Here is a 1,477-nt window from a genome sequence, read left to right as displayed (position 1 = left end):
AAAAACAAGTCACAGACATACCTTTTGATTTAAGAAATATTATAGTTTAATTAGAAAGAGGGTTAAAATTAAAGTAAAGATTAGAATTAAATAAATAGCAGTTATAATTAAAAGATAAATGTTTATTGTAGATGTAGGTATTAGTTAAATATAAGGAATAGGAAATAATTAAGTTTTAAGGTAAAACTTAAAATTATTACACTTAATATAGGTTTAAAATTAGATACATTTAGGATTAGAAGTAAGATTAATTTTATATATGTGTAGATTTAGACATGTGTTGTTTAAAAATATAAAATAAGTGATAAGAAAATAGCAAGTAATATAGATAAGGCAATTCAAATTAAGAAAGTTAAATTTTTAAATTAATAGTATTAAGACTTTGTAGTGGGTAAGATAAGGGTGGTTATATAAAAGAAAAAACAAGTCAATATACTGCTGCTAAAAGTATATATAAGGGTAGAATTAAGAAAATAGATTAGTAAAGGAAAAGAAATAGAATAGCAAAGGGAAGAGATTCAGTTGGCCTAGAGGTCACAGGATGTGACTGTGGCTGATAAATTGGCAGCTGGTATTTTGTTACACCACCGGTAGCAGGAAGGAACAAAATGAAACTTGTAAAGGTCAACTTCCCCATAAACAAAAGAAAAAACACGATGTAAACATTTAATGTGTAACATGGGATACATTTTGTGGGTAGGGGGGTCAGTAAAAAAACTATATAAGCTTATAAGAATTGAATAAAAATTGGCAGAGTCTTGAGCTCTCCCCAGGAAGAGGATTCCTGTCATCTTCGTCTTTTCTTCTTCGCCATTCCCGACTCTCCCCATTCAGGCCATGACTCTCTCTACGGAGCTGGACTCCAGCACTGCATGTTTAAGACAACACATTTATTACACACACTATATTTTTACACCAACAAGAGAATTTTTCTGACTCTATTTTCTAAGACACTAGTTTTCTCATCTTCCTACATTCTTAGATGATGTCATGCTATGCTTCTCCTTAAACGGTCATCTCATATGAAATAAAAGTTCAGAGTACACATAAGTAACTAACGATTTGTTGGACTTGACTCAGAATGGACAAACTATATTATTTTTATTAGAAAATGTAAATTTAATAATTTTTGTTAATGACTGTGCGTCCCTAAATCAATGCCATAAAAGTTTTATTTTGTCTTTCTTATAAAAATTTTAAAGATTTGCTTTCAGATTTAAAGTGAAAATATATTAGATGCTGTTTTCCTGTATATTGTGTGTTAAAAATACAATGTTTGGCCTTAAATTAAATGTCAGTGGTCTCAATATCATTAGTTAAATAGTCCTTTGTTTTCCACTGATTTCCAATGCCAACTTTATGTGATAAGTAAAAATAATCTTTTGTCTATTTTTATCCACTGACCTAATATTTATTGTATACTTTCTGTCTGTGCCAAAATTGTCACCGTTTTAATTGTTTAAACAATAATTTTAAA

This window comes from Carlito syrichta, unplaced genomic scaffold (genome assembly GCF_000164805.1).
Source record: "Carlito syrichta isolate Samal-C Ts95f unplaced genomic scaffold, Tarsius_syrichta-2.0.1 Scaffold302035, whole genome shotgun sequence".
Taxonomy (NCBI): Eukaryota; Metazoa; Chordata; class Mammalia; order Primates; family Tarsiidae; genus Carlito; species Carlito syrichta.
This window is presented reverse-complemented; position numbering follows the sequence as displayed.